The following is a 24,049-nucleotide window of genomic DNA, read 5'->3' on the forward strand; positions in this document are numbered from 1 at the left end:
AGCAGGATAATGCACCATGTCACAAAGGTCGAATCATTTCAAATTGGTTTCTTGAACATGACAATGAGTTCACTGTACTAAACTGGCCCCCACAGTCACCAGATCTCAACCCAATAGAGCATCTTTGGGATGTGGTGGAACGGGAGCTTCGTGCCCTGGATGTGCATCCCACAAATCTCCATCAACTGCAAGATGCTATCCTATCAATATGGGCCAACATTTCTAAAGAATGCTTTCAGCACCTTGTTGAATCAATGCCATGTAGAATTAAAGCAGTTCTGAAGGCGAAAGAGGGTCAAACACAGTATTAGTATGGTGTTCCTAATAATCCTTTAGGTGAGTTCATCGTAGCTCTTAATACTCTCTTTCTGTCTGGAGGAGATATAATTGAAGTATTGTACACGTACCCGGCTACTTTCAACACCCATTGCTGCACTGATATTTTTCCCTCCATTTTTCTTTATCCATTTTTTTTTTGCTGGAAGTTCCGTCAATACCCGTCAGCCTTTAAGAGACATCATGCAGCCAGGCCTCTTGGCTTGCGGCCACACCGTCCTGAACGCGCCCAATCTCATCAGATCTCGGAAGCTAAACGGGGCAAGGGTTCGTCAGTACTTGGATGGGTGACCTCCTGGAGATATCAGGTGCTGCAAGTTATTTCGTCTCCTGGGTAACTTTATCGTAGCTCTAAATACTCTCTTTCTGTCTGGAGGAGATATAATTGAAGAATTGTACACATACCCGGCTACTTTCAACACCCTTTGCTGCACTGATATTTTTCCCTCCATTATTCTTTTTTCTTTTTTATTTTGCTGGAAGTTCCGTCAATAACCTCCAGCCTTTAAGAGACATCATGCAGCCAGGCCTCTTGGCTTGAGGCCACACCGGCCTGAACGCGCCCGATCTCGTCAGATCTCGGAAGCAAAACGGGGCAGGTCCTGGTCAGTACTTGGATGGGTGACCTCCTGGAAATACCAGGTGCTGCTAGCTTTTTTGTCTCCTGGGTAACTTCATCGTAGCTCTTAATACTCTCTTTCTGTCTGGAGGAGATATAATTGAAGTATTGTACACGTACCCGGCTACTTTCAACACCCTTTGCTGCACTGATATTTTTCCATCCATTTTTCTTTTTTTTCTTTTTTTTTTTGCTGGAAGTTCCGTCAATACCCACCAACCTTTAAGAGACATCATGCAGCCAGGCCTCTCGGCTTCCGGCCACACCGTCCTGAATGCGCCAGATCTCGTCAGATCTCGGAAGTTAAACGGGGCAGGGCCTGGTCAGTACTTGGATGGGAGACCTCCGAGAAATACCAGGTGCTGCAAGCTTTTTACGTCTCCTGGGTAACTTCATCGTAGCTCTTAATACTCTCTTTATGTCTCCAGGAGATATAATTGAAGAATTGTACACGTACCCGGCTACCTTCAACACGCTTTGCTGCACTGATATTTTTCCCTCCATTTTTCTTTTTTTTTTTTTTGCTGGAAGTTCCGTCAATACCCGCCAACCTTTAAGAGACATCATGCAGCCAGGCCTCTCGGCTTGCGGACACAAAGTCCTGAACGCGCCCGATCTCGTCAGATCTCGGAAACTAAACGGGGCAGGGCCTGGTCAGTACTTCGATGGGAGATCTCCTGGAAATACCAGGTGCTGCCAGCTTTTTACGTCTCCTGGGGAACTTCATCGTAGCTCTTAATACTCTCTTTCTGTCTGGAGAAGACATAATTGAAGAATTGTACACGTACCCGGCTACTTTCAACACCCTTTCCTGCACTGATATTTTTCCCTCCATTTTTCTATATATTTTTTTTTTTTTTTGCTGGAAATTCCGTCAATACCCGCCAGCCTTTAAGAGACATCATGCAGCCAGGCATCTCGGCTTGCGGCCACACCATCCTGAACGCGCCCGATCTCGTCAGATCTCGGAAGCTAAACGGGGCAGGACCTGGTCAGTACATGAATGTGAGACCTCCTGGAAATACCTGGTGCTGCAAGCTTTTACGTCTCCTGGGTAACTTTATCGTAGCTCTTAATACTCTCTATCTGTCTGGAGGAGATATAATTGAAGTATTGTACACGTACCCAGCTACTGTCAACACCATTTGCTGCACTGATATTTTTCCATCCATTTTTCTTTTTTTTTTTTTTTTTTGCTGGAAGTTCCGTCAATACCCGCCAACCTTTAAGAGACATCATGCAGCCAGGCCTCTTGGCTTGCGGCCACACCGTCCTGAATGCGCCCGATCTCGTCAGATCTCGGAAGCTAAATGGGGCAGGGCCTGGTCAGTACTTGGATGGGAGACCTCCTAGAAATACCAGGTGCTGCAAGCTTTTTACGTCTCCTGGGTAACTTCATCGTAGCTCTTAATACTCTCTTTCTGTCTCCAGGAGATATAATTGAAGAATTGTACACGTACCCGGCTACTTTCAACACCCTTTGCTGCACTGGTATATTTCCCTCTATTTTTCTTTTTTTTTTTTGGTGGCAGTTCCGTCAATACCCGCCAGCCTTTAAGAGACATCATGCAGCCAGGCATCTCGGCTTGCGGCCACACCATCCTGAACGCGCCCGATCTCGTCAGATCTCGGAAGCTAAACGGGGCAGGACCTGGTCAGTACATGAAAGTGAGACCTCCTGGAAATACCTAGTGCTGCAAGCTTTTACGTCTCCTGGGTAACTTTATCGTAGCTCTCAATACTCTCTCTCTGTCTGGAGGAGATATAATTGAAGTATTGTACACGTATCCAGCTACTGTCAACACCCTTTGCTGCACTGATATTTTTCCATCCATTTTTCTTTTTTCTTTTTTTCTTTTTTTTTTTTGCTGGAAGTTCCGTCAATACCCGCCAACCTTTAAGAGACATCATGCAGCCAGGCCTTTCGGCTTGTGGCCACACCGTCCTGAATGCGCCCGATCTCGTCAGATCTCGGAAGCTAAACGGGGCAGGGCCTTGTCAGTACTTGGATGGGAGACCTCCTAGAAATACCAGGTGCTGCAAGCTTTTTACGTCTCCTGGGTAACTTCATCGTAGCTCTTAATACTCTCTTTCTGTCTCCAGGAGATATAATTGAAGAATTGTCCACGTACCCGGCTACTTTCAACACCCTTTGCTGCACTGGTATATTTCCTTCTATTTTTCTTTTTTTTTTTGCTGGAAGTTCCGTCAATACCCACCAACCTTTAAGAGACATCATGCAGCCAGGCCTCTTGGCTTGCGGCCACACCATCCTGAATGCGCCCGATCTCGTCAGATTTCGGAAGCTAAACGGGGCAGGGCCTGGTCAGTACTTGGATGGGAGACCTCCTAGAAATACCAGGTGCTGCAAGCTTTTTACGTCTCCTGGGTAACTTCATCGTAGCTCTTAATACTCTCTTTCTGTCTCCAGGAGATATAATTGAAGAATTGTACACGTACCCGGCTACTTTCAACACCCTTTGCTGCACTGGTATATTTCCCTCTATTTTTCTTTTTTTTTTTTGGTGGCAGTTCCGTCAATACCCGCCAGCCTTTTAGAGACATCATGCAGCCAGGCATCTCGGCTTGCGGCCACACCATCCTGAACGCGCCCGATCTCGTCAGATCTCGGAAGCTAAACGGGGCAGGACCTGGTCAGTACATGAAAGTGAGACCCCCTGGAAATACCTAGTGCTGCAAGCTTTTACGTCTCCTGGGTAACTTTATCGTAGCTCTCAATACTCTCTCTCTGTCTGGAGGAGATATAATTGAAGTATTGTACACGTATCCAGCTACTGTCAACACCCTTTGCTGCACTGATATTTTTCCATCCATTTTTCTTTTTTCTTTTCTTCTTTTTTTTTTTTGCTGGAAGTTCTGTCAATACCCGCCAACCTTTAAGAGACATCATGCAGCCAGGCCTTTCGGCTTGTGGCCACACCGTCCTGAATGCGCCCGATCTCATCAGATCTCGGAAGCTAAACGGGGCAGGGCCTGGTCAGTACTTGGATGGGAGACCTCCTAGAAATACCAGGTGCTGCAAGCTTTTACGTCTCCTGGGTAACTTTATCGTAGCTCTCAATACTCTCTCTCTGTCTGGAGGAGATATAATTGAAGTATTGTACACGTATCCAGCTACTGTCAACACCCTTTGCTGCACTGATATTTTTCCATCCATTTTTCTTTTTTCTTTTTTTCTTTTTTTTTTTTGCTGGAAGTTCCGTCAATACCCGCCAACCTTTAAGAGACATCATGCAGCCAGGCCTTTCGGCTTGTGGCCACACCGTCCTGAATGCGCCCGATCTCGTAAGATCTCGGAAGCTAAACGGGGCAGGACCTGGTCAGTACTTGGATGGGAGACCTCCTGGAAATACCTGGTGCTGCAAGATTTTACGTCTCCTGGGTAACTTTATCGTAGCTCTTAGTTCTTTCTTTCTGTCTGGAGGAGATATAATTGAAGAATTGTACACGTACCCAGCTACTGTCAACACCCTTTGCTGCACTGATATTTTTCCATCCATTTTTCTTTTTTTTTTTTTTTTTTTTTTTTTTGCTGGAAGTTCTGTCAATACCCGCCAACGTTTAAGAGACATCATGCAGCCAGGCCTTTCGGCTTGTGGCCACACCGTCCTGAATGCGCCCGATCTCGTCAGATCTCGGAAGCTAAACGGGGCAGGGCCTGGTCAGTACTTGGATGGGAGACCTCCTAGAAATACCAGGTGCTGCAAGCTTTTTACGTCTCCTGGGTAACTTCATCGTAGCTCTTAATACTCTCTTTCTGTCTCCAGGAGATATAATTGAAGAATTGTACACGTACCCGGCTACTTTCAACACCCTTTCCTGCACTGATATTTTTCCATCCATTTTTCTTTTTTTTTTTTTTTTTTGCTGGAAATTCCGTCAATACACGCCAGCCTTTAAGAGACATCATGCAGCCAGACATCTCGGCTTGCGGCCACACCGTCCTGAACGCGCCCGATCTCATCAGATCTCGGAAGCTAAACGGGGCAGGACCTGGTCAGTACTTGAATGTGAGACCTCCTGGAAATACCTGGTGCTGCAAGCTTTTACGTCTCCTGGGTAACTTTATCGTAGCTCTTAATACTCTCTATCTGTCTGGAGGAGATATAATTGAAGAATTGTACACGTACCCGGCTACCTTCAACACGCTTTGCTGCACTGATATTTTTCCCTCCATTTTTCTTTTTTCTTTTGTTTCTTGCTGGAAGTTCCATCAATACCCTCCAGCCTTTAAGAGACATCATGCAGCCAGGCCTCTTGGCTTGAGGCCACACCGTCCTGAAGACGCAAGATCTCGTCAGATCTCGGAAGAAAAACTGGGCAGGGCCTGGTCAGTAATTGGATGGTTGACCTCCTGGAAATACCAGGTGCTGAAAGCTTTTTACATCTCCTGGGTAACTTCAGCGTAGCTCTTAATACTCTCATTCAGTCTGGAGGAGATATAATTGAAGAATTGTACATGTACCCGGCTACTTTCAACACCGTGTCCTGCACTGATATTTTTCCCTCCATTTTTCTATTTATTTATTTTTTATTTTTTGCTGGAAGTTCCGTCAATACCCGCCAGCCTTTAAGAGACATCATGCAGCCAGCCCTCTTGGCTTGCGGCCACACCGTCCTGAACACGCCCGATCTCATCAGATCTCGGAAGCTAAGCGGGGCAGGGCCTGGTCAGTACTTGGATGGGAGACCTCCTGGAAATACCTGGTGCTGCAAGCTTTTTACGTCTCCTGGGAAACTTCATCGTAGCTCTTAATACTCTCTATCTGTCTGGAGGAGATATAATTGAAGTATTGTACACGTACCCGGCTACTTTCAACAGCCTTTGCTGCACTGATATTTTTCCCTCCATTTTCCATTTTTTTTTTTTTTTTTTTTTGCTGGAAGTTCCATCAATACCCGCCAGCCTTTAAGAGACATCATGCAGCCAGGCCTCTTGGCTTGCGACCACACCGTCCTGAACGCGCCCGATCTCGTCAGATCTCGGAAGCTAACGGGGCAGGGCCTGGTCAGTACTTGGATGGGTGACCTCCTGGAAATACCAGGTGCTGCAAGCTTTTTACGTCTCCTGGGTAACTTCATCATAGCTCTTAATACTCTCTTTCAGTCTGTAGGAGATATTATTGAAGAATTGTACACGTACCCGGCTACTTTCAAAACCCTTTGCTGCACTGATATTTTTCCCTCCATTTTTCTTTTTTCTTTTTTTTTTTGCTTGAAGTTCCGTCAATACCCGCCAGCCTTAAAGAGACATCATGCAGCCGGGCCTCTTGGCTTTCGGCCACACCGTCCTGAACGCGCATGATATTGTCAGATCTCGGAAGCTAAACGGGCAGGACCTGGTCAGTACTTGAATGTGAGACCTCCTGGAAATACCTAGTGCTGCAAGCTTTTACGTCTCCTGGGTAACTTTATCGTAGCTCTCAATACTCTCTCTCTGTCTGGAGGAGATATAATTGAAGTATTGTACACGTATCCAGCTACTGTCAACACCCTTTGCTGCACTGATATTTTTCCATCCATTTTTCTTTTTTCTTTTTTTCTTTTTTTTTTTTGCTGGAAGTTCCGTCAATACCCGCCAACCTTTAAGAGACATCATGCAGCCAGGCCTTTCGGCTTGTGGCCACACCGTCCTGATTGCGCCCGATCTCGTAAGATTTTGGCAGCTAAACGGGGCAGGACCTGGTCAGTACTTGGATGGGAGACCTCCTGGAAATACCTGGTGCTGCAAGATTTTACGTCTCCTAGGTAACTTTATCGTAGCTCTTAGTTCTTTCTTTCTGTCTGGAGGAGATATAATTGAAGAATTGTACACGTACCCAGCTACTGTCAACACCCTTTGCTGCACTGATATTTTTCCATCCATTTTTCTTTTTTTTTTTTTTTTTTTTTTTTTTTGCTGGAAGTTCTGTCAATACCCGCCAACCTTTAAGAGACATCATGCAGCCAGGCCTTTCGGCTTGTGGCCACACCGTCCTGAATGCGCCCGATCTCGTCAGATCTCGGAAGCTAAACGGGGCAGGGCCTGGTCAGTACTTGGATGGGAGACCTCCTAGAAATACCAGGTGCTGCAAGCTTTTACGTCTCCTGGGTAACTTTATCGTAGCTCTCAATACTCTCTCTCTGTCTGGAGGAGATATAATTGAAGTATTGTACACGTATCCAGCTACTGTCAACACCCTTTGCTGCACTGATATTTTCCCATCCATTTTTCTTTTTTCTTTTTTTCTTTTTTTTTTTTGCTGGAAGTTCCGTCAATACCCGCCAACCTTTAAGAGACATCATGCAGCCAGGCCTTTCGGCTTGTGGCCACACCGTCCTGAATGCGCCCGATCTCGTAAGATCTCGGAAGCTAAACGGGGCAGGACCTGGTCAGTACTTGAATGGGAGACCTCCTGGAAATACCTGGTGCTGCAAGATTTTACGTCTCCTGGGTAACTTTATCGTAGCTCTTAGTTCTTTCTTTCTGTCTGGAGGAGATATAATTGAAGAATTGTACACGTACCCAGCTACTGTCAACACCCTTTGCTGCACTGATATTTTTCCATCCATTTTTCTTTTTTTTTTTTTTTTTTTTTTTTTTTGCTGGAAGTTCTGTCAATACCCGCCAACCTTTAAGAGACATCATGCAGCCAGGCCTTTCGGCTTGTGGCCACACCGTCCTGAATGCGCCCGATCTCGTCAGATCTCGGAAGCTAAACGGGGCAGGGCCTGGTCAGTACTTGGATGGGAGACCTTCTAGAAATACCAGGTGCTGCAAGCTTTTTACGTCTCCTGGGTAACTTCATCGTAGCTCTTAATACTCTCTTTCTGTCTCCAGGAGATATAATTGAAGAATTGTACACGTACCCGGCTACTTTCAACACCCTTTCCTGCACTGATATTTTTCCCTCCAGTTTTCTATTTTTTTTTTTTTTTTTTTTGCTGGAAATTCCGTCAATACCCGCCAGCCTTTAAGAGACATCATGCAGCCAGGCATCTCGGCTTGCGGCCACACCATCCTGAACTCGCCCGATCTCGTCAGATCTTGGAAGCTAAAAGGGGCAGGACCTGGTCAGTACATGAATGTGAGACCTCCTGGAAATACCTGGTGCTGCAAGCTTTTACGTCTCCTGGGTAACTTTATCGTAGCTCTTAATACTCTCTATCTGTCTGGAGGAGATATATTTGAAGAATTGTACACGTACCCGGCTACTTTCAACACCCTTTCCTGCACTGATATTTTTCCATCCATTTTTCTTTTTTTTTTTTTTTTTTGCTGGAAATTCCGTCAATACACGCCAGCCTTTAAGAGACATCATGCAGCCAGACATCTCGGCTTGCGGCCACACCGTCCTGAACGCGCCCGATCTCGTCAGATCTCGGAAGCTAAACGGGGCAGGACCTGGTCAGTACTTGAATGTGAGACCTCCTGGAAATACCTGGTGCTGCAAGCTTTTACGTCTCCTGGGTAACTTTATCGTAGCTCTTAATACTCTCTATCTGTCTGGAGGAGATATAATTGAAGAATTGTACACGTACCCGGCTACCTTCAACACGCTTTGCTGCACTGATATTTTTCCCTCCATTTTTCTTTTTTCTTTTGTTTCTTGCTGGAAGTTCCATCAATACCCTCCAGCCTTTAAGAGACATCATGCAGCCAGGCCTCTTGGCTTGAGGCCACACCGTCCTGAAGACGCAAGATCTCGTCAGATCTCGGAAGAAAAACTGGGCAGGGCCTGGTCAGTAATTGGATGGTTGACCTCCTGGAAATACCAGGTGCTGAAAGCTTTTTACATCTCCTGGGTAACTTCAGCGTAGCTCTTAATACTCTCATTCAGTCTGGAGGAGATATAATTGAAGTATTGTACACGTATCCAGCTACTGTCAACACCCTTTGCTGCACTGATATTTTTCCATCCATTTTTCTTTTTTCTTTTTTTCTTTTTTTTTTTTGCTGGAAGTTCCGTCAATACCCGCCAACCTTTAAGAGACATCATGCAGCCAGGCCTTTCGGCTTGTGGCCACACCGTCCTGAATGCGCCCGATCTCGTAAGATCTCGGAAGCTAAACGGGGCAGGACCTGGTCAGTACTTGAATGGGAGACCTCCTGGAAATACCTGGTGCTGCAAGATTTTACGTCTCCTGGGTAACTTTATCGTAGCTCTTAGTTCTTTCTTTCTGTCTGGAGGAGATATAATTGAAGAATTGTACACGTACCCATCTACTGTCAACACCCTTTGCTGCACTGATATTTTTCCATCCATTTTTCTTTTTTTTTTTTTTTTTTTTTTTTTTGCTGGAAGTTCTGTCAATACCCGCCAACCTTTAAGAGACATCATGCAGCCAGGCCTTTCGGCTTGTGGCCACACCGTCCTGAATGCGCCCGATCTCGTCAGATCTCGGAAGCTAAACGGGGCAGGGCCTGGTCAGTACTTGGATGGGAGACCTCCTAGAAATACCAGGTGCTGCAAGCTTTTTACGTCTCCTGGGTAACTTCATCGTAGCTCTTAATACTCTCTTTCTGTCTCCAGGAGATATAATTGAAGAATTGTACACGTACCCGGCTACTTTCAACACCCTTTCCTGCACTGATATTTTTCCCTCCAGTTTTCTATTTTTTTTTTTTTTTTTTTTGCTGGAAATTCCGTCAATACCCGCCAGCCTTTAAGAGACATCATGCAGCCAGGCATCTCGGCTTGTGGCCACACCATCCTGAACTCGCCCGATCTCGTCAGATCTTGGAAGCTAAAAGGGGCAGGACCTGGTCAGTACATGAATGTGAGACCTCCTGGAAATACCTGGTGCTGCAAGCTTTTACGTCTCCTGGGTAACTTTATCGTAGCTCTTAATACTCTCTATCTGTCTGGAGGAGATATATTTGAAGAATTGTACACGTACCCGGCTACTTTCAACACCCTTTCCTGCACTGATATTTTTCCATCCATTTTTCTTTTTTTTTTTTTTTTTTGCTGGAAATTCCGTCAATACACGCCAGCCTTTAAGAGACATCATGCAGCCAGACATCTCGGCTTGCGGCCACACCGTCCTGAACGCGCCCGATCTCGTCAGATCTCGGAAGCTAAACGGGGCAGGACCTGGTCAGTACTTGAATGTGAGACCTCCTGGAAATACCTGGTGCTGCAAGCTTTTACGTCTCCTGGGTAACTTTATCGTAGCTCTTAATACTCTCTATCTGTCTGGAGGAGATATAATTGAAGAATTGTACACGTACCCGGCTACCTTCAACACGCTTTGCTGCACTGATATTTTTCCCTCCATTTTTCTTTTTTCTTTTGTTTCTTGCTGGAAGTTCCATCAATACCCTCCAGCCTTTAAGAGACATCATGCAGCCAGGCCTCTTGGCTTGAGGCCACACCGTCCTGAAGACGCAAGATCTCGTCAGATCTCGGAAGAAAAACTGGGCAGGGCCTGGTCAGTAATTGGATGGTTGACCTCCTGGAAATACCAGGTGCTGAAAGCTTTTTACATCTCCTGGGTAACTTCAGCGTAGCTCTTAATACTCTCATTCAGTCTGGAGGAGATATAATTGAAGAATTGTACATGTACCCGGCTACTTTCAACACCCTGTCCTGCACTGATATTTTTCCCTCCATTTTTCTATTTATTTATTTTTTATTTTTTGCTGGAAGTTCCGTCAATACCCGCCAGCCTTTAAGAGACATCATGCAGCCAGGCCTCTTGGCTTGCGGCCACACCGTCCTGAACACGCCCGATCTCATCAGATCTCGGAAGCTAAGCGGGGCAGGGCCTGGTCAGTACTTGGATGGGAGACCTCCTGGAAATACCTGGTGCTGCAAGCTTTTTACGTCTCCTGGGAAACTTCATCGTAGCTCTTAATACTCTCTATCTGTCTGGAGGAGATATAATTGAAGTATTGTATACGTACCCGGCTACTTTCAACAGCCTTTGCTGCACTGATATTTTTCCCTCCATTTTCCATTTTTTTTTTTTTTTTTTTTTGCTGGAAGTTCCATCAATACCCGCCAGCCTTTAAGAGACATCATGCAGCCAGGCCTCTTGGCTTGCGGCCACACCGTCCTGAACGCGCCCGATCTCGTCAGATCTCGGAAGCTAACGGGGCAGGGCCTGGTCAGTACTTGGATGGGTGACCTCCTGGAAATACCAGGTGCTGCAAGCTTTTTACGTCTCCTGGGTAACTTCATCATAGCTCTTAATACTCTCTTTCAGTCTGTAGGAGATATTATTGAAGAATTGTACACGTACCCGGCTACTTTCAAAACCCTTTGCTGCACTGATATTTTTCCCTCCATTTTTCTTTTTTCTTTTTTTTTTTGCTTGAAGTTCCGTCAATACCCGCCAGCCTTAAAGAGACATCATGCAGCCGGGCCTCTTGGCTTTCGGCCACACCGTCCTGAACGCGCATGATATTGTCAGATCGCGGAAGCTAAACGGGCAGGACCTGGTCAGTACTTGAATGTGAGACCTCCTGGAAATACCAGGTGCTGCAAGCTTTTACGTCTCCTGGGTAACTTTATCGTAGCTCTTAATACTCTCTTTCAGTCTGCAGGAGATATAATTGAAGAATTGTACACGTACCCGGCTACTTTCAACACCCTTTCCTGCACTGATATTTTTCCCTCCATTTTTCTATTTTTTTTTTTTTTTTTTTTTGCTGGAAGTTCCGTCAATACCCGCCAACCTTTAAGAGACATCATGCAGCCAGGCCTTTCGGCTTGTGGCCACACCGTCCTGAATGCGCCCGATCTCGTCAGATCTCGGAAGCTAAACGGGGCAGGGCCTGGTCAGTACTTGGATGGGAGACCTCCTAGAAATACCAGGTGCTGCAAGCTTTTTACGTCTCCTGGGTAACTTCATCGTAGCTCTTAATACTCTCTATCTGTCTGGAGGAGATATAATTGAAGTATTGTACACGTACCCAGCTACTGTCAACACTATTTGCTGCACTGATATTTTTCCATCCATTTTTCTTTTTTTTTTTTTTTTTTTTCTGGCAGTTCCGTCAATACCCGCCAGCCTTTAAGAGACATCATGCAGCCAGGCATCTCAGCTTGCGGCCACACCATCCTGAACGCGCCCGATCTCGTCAGATCTCGGAAGCTAAACGGGGCAGGACCTGGTCAGTACATGAAAGTGAGACCTCCTGGAAATACCTCGTGCTGCAAGCTTTTACGTCTCCTGGGTAACTTTATCGTAGCTCTTAATACTCTCTCTCTGTCTGGAGGAGATATAATTAAAGTATTGTACACGTATCCAGCTACTGTCAACACCCTTTGCTGCACTGATATTTTTCCATTTATTTTTCTTTTTTCTTTTTTTAATTTTTTTTTTTGCTGGAAGTTCCGTCAATACCCGCCAACCTTTAAGAGACATCATGCAGCCAGGCCTTTCGGCTTGTGGCCACTCCGTCCTGAACGCGCCCGATCTCATCAGATCTCGGAAGCTAAACGGGGCAGGGCCTGGTCAGTACTTTGATGGGAGACCTCCTGGAAATACCAGGTCCTGCAAGCTTTTTACGTCTCCTGGGTAACTTCATCGTAGCTCTTAATACTCTCTTTCTGTCTCCAGGAGATATAATTGAAGAATTGTACACGTACCCGGCTACTTTCAACACCCTTTCCTGCACTGATATTTTTCCCTCCATTTTTCTTTTTTTTTTTTTTTTTTTTTGCTGGAAATTCCGTCAATACCCGCCAGCCTTTAAGAGACATCATGCAGCCAGACATCTCGGCTTGCGGCCACACCGTCCTGAACGCGCCCGATCTTGTCAGATCTCGGAAGCTAAACAGGGCAGGACCTGGTCAGTACATGAATGTGAGACCTCCTGGAAATACCTCGTGCTGCAAGCTTTTACGTCTCCTGGGTAACTTTATCGTAGCTCTTAATGCTCTCTATCTGTCTGGAGGAGATATAATTGAAGTATTGTACACGTACCCAGCTACTGTCAACACCCTTTGTTGCACTGATATTTTTCCATCCATTTTTTTTTTTTTTTGCTGAAAGTTCCGTCAATATCCGACAGCCTTTAAGAGACATCATGCAGCCAGGCCTCTTGGCTTGTAGTCACACCGTCCTGAACGCGCCCGATCATATCAGATTTCGGAAGCTTAACGGGGCAGGGCCTGGTCAGTACTTGGATGTGTGACCTCCTGGAAATACCAGGTGCTGCAAGCTTTTTACGTCTCCTGGGTAACTTCATCATAGCTCTTAATACTCTCTTTCAGTCTGCAGGAGATATAATTGAAGAATTGTACACGTACCCGGCTACTTTCAACACCCTTTCCTGCACTGATATTTTTCCCTCCATTTTTCTATTTTTTTTTTTTTTCTTCTTGCTGGAAGTTCCGTCAATACCCGCCAACCTTTAAGAGACATCATGCAGCCAGGCCTTTCGGCTTGTGGCCACACCGTCCTGAATGCGCCCGATCTCGTCAGATCTCGGAAGCTAAACGGGGCAGGGCCTGGTCAGTACTTGGATGGGAGACCTCCTAGAAATACTAGGTGCTGCAAGCTTTTTACGTCTCCTGGGTAACTTCATCGTAGCTCTTAATACTCTCTTTCTGTCTCCAGGAGATATAATTGAAGAATTGTACACGTACCCGGCTACTTTCAACACCCTTTGCTGCACTGGTATATATCCCTCTATTTTTCTTTTTTTTTTTGGCTGGCAGTTCCGTCAATACCCGCCAACCTTTAAGAGACATCATGCAGCCAGGCCTTTCGGCTTGTGGCCACACCGTCCTGAATGCGCCCGATCTCGTCAGATCTCGGAAGCTAAACGGGGCAGGGCCTGGTCAGTACTTGGATGGGAGACCTCCTAGAAATACCAGGTGCTGCAAGCTTTTTACGTCCCTGGGTAACTTCATCGTAGCTCTTAATACTCTCTCTCTGTCTGGAGGAGATATAATTGAAGTATTGTACACGTATCCAGCTACTGTCAACACCCTTTGCTGCACTGATATTTTTCCATCCATTTTTCTTTTTTCTTTTTTTATATTTTTTTTTTGCTGGAAGTTCCGTCAATACCCGCCAACCTTTAAGAGACATCATGCAGCCAGGCATCTCGGCTTGCGGCCACACCGTCCTGAAGACGCAAGATCTCGTCAGATCTCGGAAGAAAAACTGGGCAGGGCCTGGTCAGTAATTGGATCCGTGACCTCCTGGAAATACCAGGTGCTGAAAGCTTTTTACATCTCCTGGGTAACTTCAGCGTAGCTCTTAATACTCTCATTCAGTCTGGAGGAGATATAATTGAAGAATTGTACATGTACCCGGCTACTTTCAACACCCTGTCCTGCACTGATATTTTTCTCTCCATTTTTCTATTTATTTATTTTTTATTTTTTGCTGGAAGTTCTGTCAATACCCGCCAGCCTTTAAGAGACATCATGCAGCCCGGCTTTTTGGCTTGTGGCAACACCGTCCTGAACACGCCCGATTTCGTCAGATCTCGGAAGCTAAACGGGGCAGGGACTCGTCAGTACTTGGATGGGAGACCTCCTGGAAATACCTGGTACTGCAAGCTTTTTACGTCTCCTGGGAAACTTCATCGTAGCTCTTAATACTCTCTTTCTGTCTGGAGAAGATATAATTGAAGAATTGTACACGTACCCGGCTACTTTCAACAGCCTTTGCTGCACTGATATTTTTCCCTCCATTTTCCATTTTTTTTTTTTTTTTTTTTTGCTGGAAGTTCGTCAATACCCGCCAGCCTTTAAGAGACATCATGCAGCCAGGCCTCTTGGCTTGCGGCCACACCGTCCTGAACGCGCCCGATCTCATCAGATCTCGGAAGCTAACGGGGCAGGGCCTGGTCAGTACTTGGATGGGTGACCTCCTGGAAATACCAGGTGCTGCAAGCTTTTTACGTCTCCTGGGTAACTTCATCGTAGCTCTTAATACTCTCTTTCTGTCTCCAGGAGATATAATTGAAGAATTGTACACGTACCCGGCTACTTTCAACACCCTTTGCTGCACTGGTATATTTTCCTCTATTTTTCTTTTTTTTTTTTGCTGGCAGTTCCGTCAATACCCGCCAGCCTTTAAGAGACATCATGCAGCCAGGCATCTCGGCTTGCGGCCACACCATCTTGAACGCGCCCGATCTCGTCAGATCTCGGAAGCTAAACGGGGCAGGACCTGGTCAGTACATGAAAGTGAGACCTCCTGGAAATACCTAGTTCTGCAAGCTTTTACGTCTCCTGGGTAACTTTATCGTAGCTCTTAATACTCTCTCTCTGTCTGTAGGAGATATAATTGAAGTATTGTACACGTACCCAGCTACTGTCAACACCATTTGCTGCACTGATATTTTTCCATCCATTTTTCTTTTTTTTTTTTTTTTTTTGCTGGAAGTTCCGTCAATACCCGCCAACCTTTAAGAGACATCATGCAGCCAGGCCTTTCGGCTTGTGGCCACACCGTCCTGAATGCGCCCGATCTCGTTACATCTCGGAAGCTAAACGGGGCAGGGCCTGGTCAGTACTTGGATGGGAGACCTCCTGGAAATACCAGGTGCTGCAAGCTTTTTACGTCTCCTGGGTAACTTCATCGTAGCTCTTAATACTCTCTTTCTGTCTCCAGGAGATATAATTGAAGAATTGTACACGTACCCGGCTACTTTCAACACCCTTTGCTGCACTGGTATATTTCCCTCTATTTTTCTTTTTTTTTTTGCTGGCAGTTCCGTCAATACCCGCCAGCCTTTAAGAGACATCGTGCAGCCAGGCATCTCGGCTTGCGGCCACACCATCCTGAACGCGCCCGATCTCGTCAGATCTCGGAAGCTAAACGCGGCAGGACCTGGTCAGTACATGAAAGTGAGACCTCCTGGAAATACCTAGTGCTGCAAGCTTTTACGTCTCCTGGGTAACTTTATCGTAGCTCTTAATACTCTCTCTCTGTCTGGAGGAGATATAATTGAAGTATTGTACACGTATCCAGCTACTGTCAACACCCTTTGCTGCACTGATATTTTTCCATCCATTTTTCTTTTTTCTTTTTTTCTTTTTTTTTTTTGCTGGAAGTTCCGTCAATACCCGCCAACCTTTAAGAGACATCATGCAGCCAGGCCTTTCGGCTTGTGGCCACACCGTCCTGAATGCGCCCGATCTCGTCAGATCTCGGAAGCTAAACGGGGCAGGGCCTGGTCAGTACTTGGATGGGAGACCTCCTAGAAATACCAGGTGCTGCAAGCTTTTTACGTCTCCTGGGTAACTTCATCATAGCTCTTAATACTCTCTTTCAGTCTGTAGGAGATATTATTGAAGAATTGTACACGTACCCGGCTACTTTCAAAACCTTTTGCTGCACTGATATTTTTCCCTCCATTTTTCTTTTTTCTTTTTTTTTTTGCTGGAAGTTCCGTCAATACCCGCCAGCCTTAAAGAGACATCATGCAGCTGGGCCTCTTGGCTTTCGGCCACACCGTCCTGAATGCGCATGATATCGTCAGATCTCGGAAGCTAAACGGGGCAGGACCTGGTCAGTACTTGAATGTGAGACCTCCTGGAAATACCAGGTGCTGCAAGCTTTTACGTCTCCTGGGTAACTTTATCGTAGCTCTTAATACTCTCTTTCAGTCTGCAGGAGATATAATTGAAGAATTGTACACGTACCCGGCTACTTTCAACACCCTTTCCTGCACTGATATTTTTCCTTCCATTTTTCTATTTTTTTTTTTTTTTCTTTTTGCTGGAAGTTCCGTCAATACCCGCCAACCTTTAAGAGACATCATGCAGCCAGGCCTTTCGGCTTGTGGCCACACCGTCCTGAATGCGCCCGATCTCGTAAGATCTCGGAAGCTAAACGGGGCAGGGCCTGGTCAGTACTTGGATGGGAGACCTCCTAGAAATACCAGGTGCTGCAAGCTTTTTACGTCTCCTGGGTAACTTCATCGTAGCTCTTAGTTCTCTCTTTCTGTCTGGAGGAGATATAATTGAAGAATTGTACACGTACCCAGCTACTGTCAACACCCTTTGCTGCACTGATATTTTTCCATCCATTTTTCTTTTTTTTTTTTTTTTTTTTGCTGGAAGTTCCGTCAATACCCGCCAACCTTTAAGAGACATCATGCAGCCAGGCCTCTCGGCTTGCGGCCACATCGTCCTGAACGTGCCCGATCTCGGAAGATCTCGGAAGCTAAACGGGGCAGGACCTGGTCAGTACTTGGATGGGAGACCTCCAGGAAATACCTGGTGCTGCAAGATTTTACGTCTCCTGGGTAACTTTATCGTAGCTCTTAGTTCTCTCTTTCTGTCTGGAGGAGATATAATTGAAGAATTGTACACGTACCCAGCTACTGTCAACACCCTTTGCTGCACTGATATTTTTCCATCCATTTTTCTTTTTTTTTTTTTTTTTTTTTGCTGGAAGTTCCGTCAATACCCGCCAACCTTTAAGAGACATCATGCAGCCGGGCCTCTCGGCTTTCGGCCACACCGTCCTGAACGCGCATGATATCGTCAGATCTCGGAAGCTAAACGGGGCACGGCCTGGTCGGTACTTGGATGGGAGACTTCCTAGAAATACCAGGTGCTGCAAGCTTTTTACATCTCCTGGGTAACTTCATCGTAGCTCTTAATACTCTCTTTCTGTCTCCAGGAGATATAATTGAAGAATTGTACACGTACCCGGCTACTTTCAACACCCTTTCCTGCACTGATATTTTTCTCGCCATTTTTCAATTTTTTTTTTTTTTTCTGGAAATTCCGTCAATACCCGCCAGCCTTTAAGAGACATCATGCAGCCAGGCATCTTGGCTTGCGGCCACACCATCCTGAACGCGCCCGATCAAGTCAGATCTCGGAAGCTAAACGGGGCAGGACCTGGTCAGTACATGAATGTGAGACCTCCTGGAAATACCTGGTGCTGCAAGCTTTTACGTCTCCTGGGTAACTTTATCGTAGCTCTTAATACTCTCTATCTGTCTGGAGGAGATATAATTGAAGTATTGTACACGTACCCAGCTACTGTCAACAACATTTGCTGCACTGATATTTTTCCATCCATTTTTCTTTTTTTTTTTTTTTTTTTGCAGGAAGTTCCGTCAATACCCGCCAACCTTTAAGAGACATCATGCAGCCAGGCCTCTCGGCTTGTGGCCACACCGTCCTGAACGCGCCCGATCTCGTCAGTTCTCGGAAGCTAAACGGGGCAGGACCTGGTCAGTACTTGAATTTGAGACCTCCTGGAAATACCTGGTGCTGCAAGCTTTTACGTCTCCTGGGTAACTTTATCGTAGCTCTTAATACTCTCTATCTGTCTGGAGGAGATATAATTGAAGAATTGTACACGTACCCGGCTACCTTCAACACGCTTTGCTGCACTGATATTTTTCCCTCCATTTTTCTTTTTTCTTTTGTTTCTTGCTGGAAGTTCCATCAATACCCTCCAGCCTTTAAGAGACATCATGCAGCCAGGCCTCTTGGCTTGAGGCCACACCGTCCTGAAGACGCAAGATCTCGTCAGATCTCGGAAGAAAAACTGGGCAGGGCCTGGTCAGTAATTGGATGGTTGACCTCCTGGAAATACCAGGTGCTGAAAGCTTTTTACATCTCCTGGGTAACTTCAGCGTAGCTCTTAATACTCTCATTCAGTCTGGAGGAGATATAATTGAAGAATTGTACATGTACCCGGCTACTTTCAACACCCTGTCCTGCACTGATATTTTTCCCTCCATTTTTCTATTTATTTATTTTTTATTTTTTGCTGGAAGTTCCGTCAATACCCGCCAGCCTTTAAGAGACATCATGCAGCCAGGCCTCTTGGCTTGTGGCCACACCGTCCTGAACACGCCCGATCTCATCAGATCTCGGAAGCTAAGCGGGGCAGGGCCTGGTCAGTACTTGGATGGGAGACCTCCTGGAAATACCTGGTGCTGCAAGCTTTTTACGTCTCCTGGGAAACTTCATCGTAGCTCTTAATACTCTCTATCTGTCTGGAGGAGATATAATTGAAGTATTGTACACGTACCCGGCTACTTTCAACAGCCTTTGCTGCACTGATATTTTTCCCTCCATTTTCCATTTTTTTTTTTTTTTTTTTTTGCTGGAAGTTCCATCAATACCCGCCAGCCTTTAAGAGACATCATGCAGCCAGGCCTCTTGGCTTGCGGCCACACCGTCCTGAACGCGCCCGATCTCGTCAGATCTCGGAAGCTAACGGGGCAGGGCCTGGTCAGTACTTGGATGGGTGACCTCCTGGAAATACCAGGTGCTGCAAGCTTTTTACGTCTCCTGGGTAACTTCATCATAGCTCTTAATACTCTCTTTCAGTCTGTAGGAGATATTATTGAAGAATTGTACACGTACCCGGCTACTTTCAAAACCCTTTGCTGCACTGATATTTTTCCCTCCATTTTTCTTTTTTCTTTTTTTTTTTGCTTGAAGTTCCGTCAATACCCGCCAGCCTTAAAGAGACATCATGCAGCCGGGCCTCTTGGCTTTCGGCCACACCGTCCTGAACGCGCATGATATTGTCAGATCTCGGAAGCTAAACGGGCAGGACCTGGTCAGTACTTGAATGTGAGACCTCCTGGAAATACCAGGTGCTGCAAGCTTTTACGTCTCCTGGGTAACTTTATCGTAGCTCTTAATACTCTCTTTCAGTCTGCAGGAGATATAATTGAAGAATTGTACACGTACCCGGCTACTTTCAACACCCTTTCCTGCACTGATATTTTTCCCTCCATTTTTCTATTTTTTTTTTTTTTTTTTTTTGCTGGAAGTTCCGTCAATACCCGCCAACCTTTAAGAGACATCATGCAGCCAGGCCTCTTGGCTTGCGGCCACACCGTCCTGAACACGCCCGATCTCATCAGATCTCGGAAGCTAAGCGGGGCAGGGCCTGGTCAGTACTTGGATGGGAGACCTCCTGGAAATACCTGGTGCTGCAAGCTTTTTACGTCTCCTGGGAAACTTCATCGTAGCTCTTAATACTCTATCTGTCTGGAGGAGATATAATTGAAGTATTGTACACGTACCCGGCTACTTTCAACAGCCTTTGCTGCACTGATATTTTTCCCTCCATTTTCCATTTTTTTTTTTTTTTTTTTTTGCTGGAAGTTCCATCAATACCCGCCAGCCTTTAAGAGACATCATGCAGCCAGGCCTCTTGGCTTGCGGCCACACCGTCCTGAACGCGCCCGATCTCGTCAGATCTCGGAAGCTAACGGGGCAGGGCCTGGTCAGTACTTGGATGGGTGACCTCCTGGAAATACCAGGTGCTGCAAGCTTTTTACGTCTCCTGGGTAACTTCATCATAGCTCTTAATACTCTCTTTCAGTCTGTAGGAGATATTATTGAAGAATTGTACACGTACCCGGCTACTTTCAAAACCCTTTGCTGCACTGATATTTTTCCCTCCATTTTTCTTTTTTCTTTTTTTTTTTGCTTGAAGTTCCGTCAATACCCGCCAGCCTTAAAGAGACATCATGCAGCCGGGCCTCTTGGCTTTCGGCCACACCGTCCTGAACGCGCATGATATTGTCAGATCTCGGAAGCTAAACGGGCAGGACCTGGTCAGTACTTGAATGTGAGACCTCCTGGAAATACCAGGTGCTGCAAGCTTTTACGTCTCCTGGGTAACTTTATCGTAGCTCTTAATACTCTCTTTCAGTCTGCAGGAGATATAATTGAAGAATTGTACACGTACCCGGCTACTTTCAACACCCTTTCCTGCACTGATATTTTTCCCTCCATTTTTCTATTTTTTTTTTTTTTTTTTTTTGCTGGAAGTTCCGTCAATACCCGCCAACCTTTAAGAGACATCATGCAGCCAGGCCTCTTGGCTTGCGGCCACACCGTCCTGAACACGCCCGATCTCATCAGATCTCGGAAGCTAAGCGGGGCAGGGCCTGGTCAGTACTTGGATGGGAGACCTCCTGGAAATACCTGGTGCTGCAAGCTTTTTACGTCTCCTGGGAAACTTCATCGTAGCTCTTAATACTCTATCTGTCTGGAGGAGATATAATTGAAGTATTGTACACGTACCCGGCTACTTTCAACAGCCTTTGCTGCACTGATATTTTTCCCTCCATTTTCCATTTTTTTTTTTTTTTTTTTTTGCTGGAAGTTCCATCAATACCCGCCAGCCTTTAAGAGACATCATGCAGCCAGGCCTCTTGGCTTGCGGCCACACCGTCCTGAACGCGCCCGATCTCGTCAGATCTCGGAAGCTAACGGGGCAGGGCCTGGTCAGTACTTGGATGGGTGACCTCCTGGAAATACCAGGTGCTGCAAGCTTTTTACGTCTCCTGGGTAACTTCATCATAGCTCTTAATACTCTCTTTCAGTCTGTAGGAGATATTATTGAAGAATTGTACACGTACCCGGCTACTTTCAAAACCCTTTGCTGCACTGATATTTTTCCCTCCATTTTTCTTTTTTCTTTTTTTTTTTGCTTGAAGTTCCGTCAATACCCGCCAGCCTTAAAGAGACATCATGCAGCCGGGCCTCTTGGCTTTCGGCCACACCGTCCTGAACGCGCATGATATTGTCAGATCTCGGAAGCTAAACGGGCAGGACCTGGTCAGTACTTGAATGTGAGACCTCCTGGAAATACCAGGTGCTGCAAGCTTTTACGTCTCCTGGGTAACTTTATCGTAGCTCTTAATACTCTCTTTCAGTCTGCAGGAGATATAATTGAAGAATTGTACACGTACCCGGCTACTTTCAACACCCTTTCCTGCACTGATATTTTTCCCTCCATTTTTCTATTTTTTTTTTTTTTTTTTTTTGCTGGAAGTTCCGTCAATACCCGCCAACCTTTAAGAGACATCATGCAGCCAGGCCTCTTGGCTTGCGGCCACACCGTCCTGAACACGCCCGATCTCATCAGATCTCGGAAGCTAAGCGGGGCAGGGCCTGGTCAGTACTTGGATGGGAGACCTCCTGGAAATACCTGGTGCTGCAAGCTTTTTACGTCTCCTGGGAAACTTCATCGTAGCTCTTAATACTCTATCTGTCTGGAGGAGATATAATTGAAGTATTGTACACGTACCCGGCTACTTTCAACAGCCTTTGCTGCACTGATATTTTTCCCTCCATTTTCCATTTTTTTTTTTTTTTTTTTTTGCTGGAAGTTCCATCAATACCCGCCAGCCTTTAAGAGACATCATGCAGCCAGGCCTCTTGGCTTGCGGCCACACCGTCCTGAACGCGCCCGATCTCGTCAGATCTCGGAAGCTAACGGGGCAGGGCCTGGTCAGTACTTGGATGGGTGACCTCCTGGAAATACCAGGTGCTGCAAGCTTTTTACGTCTCCTGGGTAACTTCATCATAGCTCTTAATACTCTCTTTCAGTCTGTAGGAGATATTATTGAAGAATTGTACACGTACCCGGCTACTTTCAAAACCCTTTGCTGCACTGATATTTTTCCCTCCATTTTTCTTTTTTCTTTTTTTTTTTGCTTGAAGTTCCGTCAATACCCGCCAGCCTTAAAGAGACATCATGCAGCCGGGCCTCTTGGCTTTCGGCCACACCGTCCTGAACGCGCATGATATTGTCAGATCTCGGAAGCTAAACGGGCAGGACCTAGTCAGTACTTGAATGTGAGACCTCCTGGAAATACCAGGTGCTGCAAGCTTTTACGTCTCCTGGGTAACTTTATCGTAGCTCTTAATACTCTCTTTCAGTCTGCAGGAGATATAATTGAAGAATTGTACACGTACCCGGCTACTTTCAACACCCTTTCCTGCACTGATATTTTTCCCTCCATTTTTCTATTTTTTTTTTTTTTTTTTTTTGCTGGAAGTTCCGTCAATACCCGCCAACCTTTAAGAGACATCATGCAGCCAGGCCTTTCGGCTTGTGGCCACACCGTCCTGAATGCGCCCGATCTCGTCAGATCTCGGAAGCTAAACGGGGCAGGGCCTGGTCAGTACTTGGATGGGAGACCTCCTAGAAATACCAGGTGCTGCAAGCTTTTTACGTCTCCTGGGTAACTTCATCGTAGCTCTTAATACTCTCTATCTGTCTGGAGGAGATATAATTGAAGTATTGTACACGTACCCAGCTACTGTCAACACTATTTGCTGCACTGATATTTTTCCATCCATTTTTCTTTTTTTTTTTTTTTTTTTGCTGGCAGTTCCGTCAATACCCGCCAGCCTTTAAGAGACATCATGCAGCCAGGCATCTCAGCTTGCGGCCACACCATCCTGAACGCGCCCGATCTCGTCAGATCTCGGAAGCTAAACGGGGCAGGACCTGGTCAGTACATGAAAGTGAGACCTCCTGGAAATACCTAGTGCTGCAAGCTTTTACGTCTCCTGGGTAACTTTATCGTAGCTCTTAATACTCTCTCTCTGTCTGGAGGAGATATAATTGAAGTATTGTACACGTATCCAGCTACTGTCAACACCCTTTGCTGCACTGATATTTTTCCATTTATTTTTCTTTTTTCTTTTTTTAATTTTTTTTTTTGCTGGAAGTTCCGTCAATACCCGCCAACCTTTAAGAGACATCATGCAGCCAGGCCTTTCGGCTTGTGGCCACTCCGTCCTGAACGCGCCCGATCTCATCAGATCTCGGAAGCTGAACGGGGCAGGGCCTGGTCAGTACTTTGATGGGAGACCTCCTGGAAATACCAGGTCCTGCAAGCTTTTTACGTCTCCTGGGTAACTTCATCGTAGCTCTTAATACTCTCTTTCTGTCTCCAGGAGATATAATTGAAGAATTGTACACGTACTCGGCTACTTTCAACACCCTTTCCTGCACTGATATTTTTCCCTCCATTTTTCTTTTTTTTTTTTTTTGCTGGAAGTTCCGTCAATACCCGCCAACCTTTAAGAGACATCATGCAGCCAGGCCTTTCGGCTTGTGGCCACACCGTCCTGAATGCGCCCGATCTCGTCAGATCTCGGAAGCTAAACGGGGCAGGGCCTGGTCAGTACTTGGATGGGAGACCTCCTAGAAATACCAGGTGCTGCAAGCTTTTTACGTCTCCTGGGTAACTTCATCGTAGCTCTTAATACTCTCTATCTGTCTGGAGGAGATATAATTGAAGTATTGTACACGTACCCAGCTACTGTCAACACTATTTGCTGCACTGATATTTTTCCATCCATTTTTCTTTTTTTTTTTTTTTTT

The 24,049-nt window shown here is 45.9% G+C and overlaps 26 non-coding genes and 36 pseudogenes across 26 annotated transcripts; all 62 read left to right on the forward strand.

The window, feature by feature from the left end:
- The first annotated feature begins 537 nt into the window (after positions 1 to 537).
- LOC136746146 (uncharacterized) lies at positions 538 to 656 on the forward strand (annotated as a pseudogene).
- Positions 657 to 871: 215 nt separating this feature from the next.
- On the forward strand, positions 872 to 990 carry LOC136746104 (uncharacterized; annotated as a pseudogene).
- A 217-nt stretch (positions 991 to 1,207) lies between these two features.
- On the forward strand, positions 1,208 to 1,326 carry LOC136746208 (uncharacterized; annotated as a pseudogene).
- A 212-nt stretch (positions 1,327 to 1,538) lies between these two features.
- On the forward strand, positions 1,539 to 1,657 carry LOC136746144 (uncharacterized; annotated as a pseudogene).
- A 219-nt stretch (positions 1,658 to 1,876) lies between these two features.
- Positions 1,877 to 1,995, forward strand: LOC136746207 (uncharacterized; annotated as a pseudogene).
- Positions 1,996 to 2,210: 215 nt separating this feature from the next.
- On the forward strand, positions 2,211 to 2,329 carry LOC136746174 (5S ribosomal RNA). The gene has a single exon (XR_010816319.1). It is a non-coding gene; the product is annotated as a 5S ribosomal RNA (ribosomal RNA).
- A 210-nt stretch (positions 2,330 to 2,539) lies between these two features.
- LOC136746121 (uncharacterized) lies at positions 2,540 to 2,658 on the forward strand (annotated as a pseudogene).
- A 224-nt stretch (positions 2,659 to 2,882) lies between these two features.
- Positions 2,883 to 3,001, forward strand: LOC136746193 (uncharacterized; annotated as a pseudogene).
- A 209-nt stretch (positions 3,002 to 3,210) lies between these two features.
- Positions 3,211 to 3,329, forward strand: LOC136746175 (5S ribosomal RNA). The gene has a single exon (XR_010816320.1). It is a non-coding gene; the product is annotated as a 5S ribosomal RNA (ribosomal RNA).
- A 210-nt stretch (positions 3,330 to 3,539) lies between these two features.
- On the forward strand, positions 3,540 to 3,658 carry LOC136746128 (uncharacterized; annotated as a pseudogene).
- A 224-nt stretch (positions 3,659 to 3,882) lies between these two features.
- LOC136746137 (5S ribosomal RNA) lies at positions 3,883 to 4,001 on the forward strand. The gene has a single exon (XR_010816301.1). It is a non-coding gene; the product is annotated as a 5S ribosomal RNA (ribosomal RNA).
- A 224-nt stretch (positions 4,002 to 4,225) lies between these two features.
- Positions 4,226 to 4,344, forward strand: LOC136746194 (uncharacterized; annotated as a pseudogene).
- Positions 4,345 to 4,567: 223 nt separating this feature from the next.
- On the forward strand, positions 4,568 to 4,686 carry LOC136746149 (5S ribosomal RNA). The gene has a single exon (XR_010816303.1). It is a non-coding gene; the product is annotated as a 5S ribosomal RNA (ribosomal RNA).
- Positions 4,687 to 4,902: 216 nt separating this feature from the next.
- LOC136746189 (uncharacterized) lies at positions 4,903 to 5,021 on the forward strand (annotated as a pseudogene).
- A 215-nt stretch (positions 5,022 to 5,236) lies between these two features.
- On the forward strand, positions 5,237 to 5,355 carry LOC136746155 (uncharacterized; annotated as a pseudogene).
- A 221-nt stretch (positions 5,356 to 5,576) lies between these two features.
- Positions 5,577 to 5,695, forward strand: LOC136746097 (5S ribosomal RNA). Its single transcript, XR_010816297.1, has one exon. It is a non-coding gene; the product is annotated as a 5S ribosomal RNA (ribosomal RNA).
- A 220-nt stretch (positions 5,696 to 5,915) lies between these two features.
- Positions 5,916 to 6,033, forward strand: LOC136746191 (uncharacterized; annotated as a pseudogene).
- A 558-nt stretch (positions 6,034 to 6,591) lies between these two features.
- Positions 6,592 to 6,710, forward strand: LOC136746111 (uncharacterized; annotated as a pseudogene).
- Positions 6,711 to 6,934: 224 nt separating this feature from the next.
- Positions 6,935 to 7,053, forward strand: LOC136746159 (5S ribosomal RNA). Its single transcript, XR_010816304.1, has one exon. It is a non-coding gene; the product is annotated as a 5S ribosomal RNA (ribosomal RNA).
- A 224-nt stretch (positions 7,054 to 7,277) lies between these two features.
- On the forward strand, positions 7,278 to 7,396 carry LOC136746201 (uncharacterized; annotated as a pseudogene).
- Positions 7,397 to 7,620: 224 nt separating this feature from the next.
- On the forward strand, positions 7,621 to 7,739 carry LOC136746173 (5S ribosomal RNA). Its single transcript, XR_010816318.1, has one exon. It is a non-coding gene; the product is annotated as a 5S ribosomal RNA (ribosomal RNA).
- A 220-nt stretch (positions 7,740 to 7,959) lies between these two features.
- LOC136746138 (uncharacterized) lies at positions 7,960 to 8,078 on the forward strand (annotated as a pseudogene).
- Positions 8,079 to 8,293: 215 nt separating this feature from the next.
- Positions 8,294 to 8,412, forward strand: LOC136746196 (uncharacterized; annotated as a pseudogene).
- A 215-nt stretch (positions 8,413 to 8,627) lies between these two features.
- LOC136746156 (uncharacterized) lies at positions 8,628 to 8,746 on the forward strand (annotated as a pseudogene).
- A 225-nt stretch (positions 8,747 to 8,971) lies between these two features.
- Positions 8,972 to 9,090, forward strand: LOC136746202 (uncharacterized; annotated as a pseudogene).
- A 223-nt stretch (positions 9,091 to 9,313) lies between these two features.
- Positions 9,314 to 9,432, forward strand: LOC136746163 (5S ribosomal RNA). Its single transcript, XR_010816308.1, has one exon. It is a non-coding gene; the product is annotated as a 5S ribosomal RNA (ribosomal RNA).
- A 220-nt stretch (positions 9,433 to 9,652) lies between these two features.
- LOC136746141 (uncharacterized) lies at positions 9,653 to 9,771 on the forward strand (annotated as a pseudogene).
- Positions 9,772 to 9,986: 215 nt separating this feature from the next.
- Positions 9,987 to 10,105, forward strand: LOC136746198 (uncharacterized; annotated as a pseudogene).
- A 215-nt stretch (positions 10,106 to 10,320) lies between these two features.
- LOC136746157 (uncharacterized) lies at positions 10,321 to 10,439 on the forward strand (annotated as a pseudogene).
- Positions 10,440 to 10,660: 221 nt separating this feature from the next.
- Positions 10,661 to 10,779, forward strand: LOC136746169 (5S ribosomal RNA). Its single transcript, XR_010816314.1, has one exon. It is a non-coding gene; the product is annotated as a 5S ribosomal RNA (ribosomal RNA).
- A 220-nt stretch (positions 10,780 to 10,999) lies between these two features.
- LOC136746176 (5S ribosomal RNA) lies at positions 11,000 to 11,117 on the forward strand. The gene has a single exon (XR_010816321.1). It is a non-coding gene; the product is annotated as a 5S ribosomal RNA (ribosomal RNA).
- A 554-nt stretch (positions 11,118 to 11,671) lies between these two features.
- On the forward strand, positions 11,672 to 11,790 carry LOC136746166 (5S ribosomal RNA). The gene has a single exon (XR_010816311.1). It is a non-coding gene; the product is annotated as a 5S ribosomal RNA (ribosomal RNA).
- A 217-nt stretch (positions 11,791 to 12,007) lies between these two features.
- LOC136746129 (uncharacterized) lies at positions 12,008 to 12,126 on the forward strand (annotated as a pseudogene).
- A 224-nt stretch (positions 12,127 to 12,350) lies between these two features.
- LOC136746190 (uncharacterized) lies at positions 12,351 to 12,469 on the forward strand (annotated as a pseudogene).
- Positions 12,470 to 12,688: 219 nt separating this feature from the next.
- Positions 12,689 to 12,807, forward strand: LOC136746130 (uncharacterized; annotated as a pseudogene).
- A 206-nt stretch (positions 12,808 to 13,013) lies between these two features.
- On the forward strand, positions 13,014 to 13,132 carry LOC136746117 (uncharacterized; annotated as a pseudogene).
- A 220-nt stretch (positions 13,133 to 13,352) lies between these two features.
- LOC136746184 (5S ribosomal RNA) lies at positions 13,353 to 13,471 on the forward strand. The gene has a single exon (XR_010816328.1). It is a non-coding gene; the product is annotated as a 5S ribosomal RNA (ribosomal RNA).
- A 210-nt stretch (positions 13,472 to 13,681) lies between these two features.
- On the forward strand, positions 13,682 to 13,800 carry LOC136746167 (5S ribosomal RNA). The gene has a single exon (XR_010816312.1). It is a non-coding gene; the product is annotated as a 5S ribosomal RNA (ribosomal RNA).
- Positions 13,801 to 14,364: 564 nt separating this feature from the next.
- LOC136746131 (uncharacterized) lies at positions 14,365 to 14,483 on the forward strand (annotated as a pseudogene).
- Positions 14,484 to 14,702: 219 nt separating this feature from the next.
- Positions 14,703 to 14,820, forward strand: LOC136746172 (5S ribosomal RNA). The gene has a single exon (XR_010816317.1). It is a non-coding gene; the product is annotated as a 5S ribosomal RNA (ribosomal RNA).
- Positions 14,821 to 15,030: 210 nt separating this feature from the next.
- On the forward strand, positions 15,031 to 15,149 carry LOC136746143 (uncharacterized; annotated as a pseudogene).
- A 216-nt stretch (positions 15,150 to 15,365) lies between these two features.
- Positions 15,366 to 15,484, forward strand: LOC136746200 (uncharacterized; annotated as a pseudogene).
- Positions 15,485 to 15,693: 209 nt separating this feature from the next.
- Positions 15,694 to 15,812, forward strand: LOC136746140 (uncharacterized; annotated as a pseudogene).
- A 224-nt stretch (positions 15,813 to 16,036) lies between these two features.
- On the forward strand, positions 16,037 to 16,155 carry LOC136746168 (5S ribosomal RNA). The gene has a single exon (XR_010816313.1). It is a non-coding gene; the product is annotated as a 5S ribosomal RNA (ribosomal RNA).
- Positions 16,156 to 16,371: 216 nt separating this feature from the next.
- On the forward strand, positions 16,372 to 16,490 carry LOC136746152 (uncharacterized; annotated as a pseudogene).
- Positions 16,491 to 16,710: 220 nt separating this feature from the next.
- LOC136746183 (5S ribosomal RNA) lies at positions 16,711 to 16,829 on the forward strand. The gene has a single exon (XR_010816327.1). It is a non-coding gene; the product is annotated as a 5S ribosomal RNA (ribosomal RNA).
- Positions 16,830 to 17,047: 218 nt separating this feature from the next.
- LOC136746116 (uncharacterized) lies at positions 17,048 to 17,166 on the forward strand (annotated as a pseudogene).
- A 551-nt stretch (positions 17,167 to 17,717) lies between these two features.
- Positions 17,718 to 17,836, forward strand: LOC136746112 (uncharacterized; annotated as a pseudogene).
- Positions 17,837 to 18,052: 216 nt separating this feature from the next.
- Positions 18,053 to 18,171, forward strand: LOC136746123 (uncharacterized; annotated as a pseudogene).
- Positions 18,172 to 18,386: 215 nt separating this feature from the next.
- On the forward strand, positions 18,387 to 18,505 carry LOC136746158 (uncharacterized; annotated as a pseudogene).
- A 221-nt stretch (positions 18,506 to 18,726) lies between these two features.
- On the forward strand, positions 18,727 to 18,845 carry LOC136746125 (5S ribosomal RNA). Its single transcript, XR_010816300.1, has one exon. It is a non-coding gene; the product is annotated as a 5S ribosomal RNA (ribosomal RNA).
- A 220-nt stretch (positions 18,846 to 19,065) lies between these two features.
- Positions 19,066 to 19,183, forward strand: LOC136746177 (5S ribosomal RNA). Its single transcript, XR_010816322.1, has one exon. It is a non-coding gene; the product is annotated as a 5S ribosomal RNA (ribosomal RNA).
- A 554-nt stretch (positions 19,184 to 19,737) lies between these two features.
- On the forward strand, positions 19,738 to 19,856 carry LOC136746180 (5S ribosomal RNA). Its single transcript, XR_010816325.1, has one exon. It is a non-coding gene; the product is annotated as a 5S ribosomal RNA (ribosomal RNA).
- A 218-nt stretch (positions 19,857 to 20,074) lies between these two features.
- On the forward strand, positions 20,075 to 20,192 carry LOC136746178 (5S ribosomal RNA). The gene has a single exon (XR_010816323.1). It is a non-coding gene; the product is annotated as a 5S ribosomal RNA (ribosomal RNA).
- A 554-nt stretch (positions 20,193 to 20,746) lies between these two features.
- On the forward strand, positions 20,747 to 20,865 carry LOC136746192 (5S ribosomal RNA). The gene has a single exon (XR_010816333.1). It is a non-coding gene; the product is annotated as a 5S ribosomal RNA (ribosomal RNA).
- A 218-nt stretch (positions 20,866 to 21,083) lies between these two features.
- LOC136746179 (5S ribosomal RNA) lies at positions 21,084 to 21,201 on the forward strand. Its single transcript, XR_010816324.1, has one exon. It is a non-coding gene; the product is annotated as a 5S ribosomal RNA (ribosomal RNA).
- Positions 21,202 to 21,755: 554 nt separating this feature from the next.
- LOC136746204 (5S ribosomal RNA) lies at positions 21,756 to 21,874 on the forward strand. Its single transcript, XR_010816334.1, has one exon. It is a non-coding gene; the product is annotated as a 5S ribosomal RNA (ribosomal RNA).
- A 218-nt stretch (positions 21,875 to 22,092) lies between these two features.
- Positions 22,093 to 22,210, forward strand: LOC136746182 (5S ribosomal RNA). Its single transcript, XR_010816326.1, has one exon. It is a non-coding gene; the product is annotated as a 5S ribosomal RNA (ribosomal RNA).
- A 554-nt stretch (positions 22,211 to 22,764) lies between these two features.
- Positions 22,765 to 22,883, forward strand: LOC136746170 (5S ribosomal RNA). Its single transcript, XR_010816315.1, has one exon. It is a non-coding gene; the product is annotated as a 5S ribosomal RNA (ribosomal RNA).
- Positions 22,884 to 23,100: 217 nt separating this feature from the next.
- LOC136746122 (uncharacterized) lies at positions 23,101 to 23,219 on the forward strand (annotated as a pseudogene).
- Positions 23,220 to 23,443: 224 nt separating this feature from the next.
- LOC136746099 (uncharacterized) lies at positions 23,444 to 23,562 on the forward strand (annotated as a pseudogene).
- A 213-nt stretch (positions 23,563 to 23,775) lies between these two features.
- LOC136746171 (5S ribosomal RNA) lies at positions 23,776 to 23,894 on the forward strand. Its single transcript, XR_010816316.1, has one exon. It is a non-coding gene; the product is annotated as a 5S ribosomal RNA (ribosomal RNA).
- Positions 23,895 to 24,049: the final 155 nt, after the last annotated feature.

The sequence above is a fragment of the Amia ocellicauda genome, unplaced genomic scaffold (assembly GCF_036373705.1).
Source record: "Amia ocellicauda isolate fAmiCal2 unplaced genomic scaffold, fAmiCal2.hap1 HAP1_SCAFFOLD_96, whole genome shotgun sequence".
NCBI classification, from domain to species: domain Eukaryota; kingdom Metazoa; phylum Chordata; class Actinopteri; order Amiiformes; family Amiidae; genus Amia; species Amia ocellicauda.